The sequence below is a fragment of the Anser anser genome, assembly GCF_964211835.1.
Source record: "Anser anser genome assembly, chromosome: Z".
In the NCBI taxonomy this organism is placed as follows: domain Eukaryota; kingdom Metazoa; phylum Chordata; class Aves; order Anseriformes; family Anatidae; genus Anser; species Anser anser.
This window is the reverse complement of record NC_139723.1, coordinates 71306704-71309213: the sequence shown is the minus strand read 5'-3', so window position 1 is coordinate 71309213 and position 2510 is coordinate 71306704.

The following is a 2510-nucleotide window of genomic DNA, read 5'->3' as shown; positions in this document are numbered from 1 at the left end:
ACTGTACTTTTCTAATTAGTGTATATATCTCTTGGGATTTTTTTTTCGGAACATTTTCCTGATTCTTTCTTATCTCTCAGTTTTTTCATTTCTGTGCTATAAAAGTTTATGGTCACAGACATTAGTATGGGCACTTGCTGAGTGGAAGAACCACACGCCCTGAGCCTAGAGAGATCCTAGTAAGTCCTGATTGTGCAACAGTAAAACTAAAGAGATTAAGCTACAGTTGTTAAAAATATGTAAAGGCTACTGCTATTGTATTTTCACAGAGGAGATGATTTATTTCCAAATCCATTGTACAACGGTTGACCTGTCAAATTTTATATGGTATTATTTTATGTATGTTCTTTTAGAACTTAGAAGACACTATGACCATCAACAGCAAAGGATATAAATACTGCTATTTCTCTCTTCTGAAAGATTCCAATTTTTGCCTCCCCATGCTATTACTGTATCTCCCTTCTACTTACTGCATTCTAAATTTCTATTGCAGGTTTTTCAGAAAGCAATAGAAAAGTATTTGGTAATGCAAGCATATGGCTTACCTCTTTTATTCTATGACAGTAAGTTGTTTTCTCAGATGCCCTGATTATCTTTGCTGCACATCCTACAGCTGCTCAGGATTTGACTGTTTATTGGTAACAGTTAGCCGTTATTTCTGCCACACAGAATTCCTTGTCCAGAAGTACGAGTCTAGGCAAAAATATCAAGGATGAAAGCTAAAGGAGTACTCTACCCTCTTCCAAAAGTCTGCCTGCTTATCTTGGTCTCCTGTGCTAGGGAGATACAGCTATTTAGGTAGCTTAAGAACAACTGACAAAAAGTACACTTGCTGCTGTGCAGTTTAATTATTTTATCTCAGATGAACTCTGCAGGCAAATAGGGCCATCAGCAAGGTTTAGATGTGTTACTCACCCCTGGGGAGACAAAGCGTTAATATGTACTAAGATGTCATGTTACATCGACATATTACATGACATGTAAGCACAGCAGAAAGCAACATAATGAAATATTATCGGCTAGATGGCTGCAGCCAGAGAGTGGTGGTCAATGGCTCTGTGTCCAGGTGGAGTCTGGTGACGAGTGGTGTCCCTCAGGGGTCTGTCCTGGGACCACTGCACAACATAAACTGTGGGATCGAGTGCACCCTCATCCACTTTGCAGATGACACCAAGCTGAGGGGTGCAGTTAATACGATAGAAGAGATGTCATCCAAAGGAACCTGACAGGCTTGAGATGTTTGAGAAGTGGGCCCGCATGAACCTAATGAGGTTCAACAAGTTCAAGTGTAAAGTGCTGCACCTGGGTCAGGGCAATCCCAGACATAAGCACAGACTGGAAGAACCCATTGAGAGCAGCCCTGCAGAGAAGGAAGGACCTGGGGGTTCTGGTGGACAAAAAGCTCGACACGAGCCAGCAGTGTGCACTGGCAGCCCAGAAGGCCAACTGCGTCCTGGGCTGCATCAACAGAGGGGTGGGCAGCAGGTGGAGGGAGGGGATGGTGCCCCTCTGCTCTGCCTTGTGAGGTCCCACTCAGAGTGCTGCATCCAGGTCTGGTGCCCCCCAGCACAAGAAGGATGTGGGGCTGTTAGAGGGGGTCCAGAGGAGGGCCACAAAGATGCTCAGACAGCTGAAGCACCTCTCCTGTGAGGACCTCTGGTCTCATTGAGGGCCTCTCTGAAGCCTTTCAATACTTAGAAGGAGCTTACAAAAAAGATGGAAAGCAACTTTTTACATGGGCAGATATGACAAGGGGAAGCGGTTTAAAAGAAGGGAGGTTTAGATCAGATGTTAGAAGGAATCTTCACTATGAGGGTGGTGAAGCACTGGAACAGGTTGTCTGGAGAAGCTGTGGATGCCCCATCCCTGGAGGTGTTCAAGACCAGGTCGGATGGGGCACTGGGCAACTTAATGCAGTGGGTGGCATCCCTGCGCATGGCAGCGAGATTGGAACTAGGTGATCTTTAAGGTCTCTTCCTACCCAAGCGATTCTAGATGATATGGAAGATCCTTAGGTCTCTTAAAACAGAGAGCAGAATTTAATGTATATTTCAATTTCCAAGCCCATCACAGAGATTTGTCTTCATAGAATAAATAAAACCACTTTAAATGTGTTTTCATATCTTGTGCGTTATAAAAATAAAAAATAACACTATCTCAGATGCTGAGACTCACCCTGCATAGTTAGACTCCACTTCAGCTGTTACATTACCCTGGAAAAATACCAGTTTTTTCCCCCCATTGACACAGGAAATGGAATAGGTTCTTAACTTACATGTCTAAGTAAGAAAGGATTAATCGCAGTATGTGCATTTAGGAAAGAACTACCTGGACATTTTCCTTTGCCAATTTCTACATAGAAGGTTATAGATCTGAGTAAAGGCAGTATGGTGGTCAAGCAGATGAAGAGGTTAGAAGAGCTGTGGGTGTTCCATGTTAAAGGTTATTCATACAGACAAAATGAATTCTGATTTCACTTTTCTAAGGCAACACACAAATTCAGTCTCCAC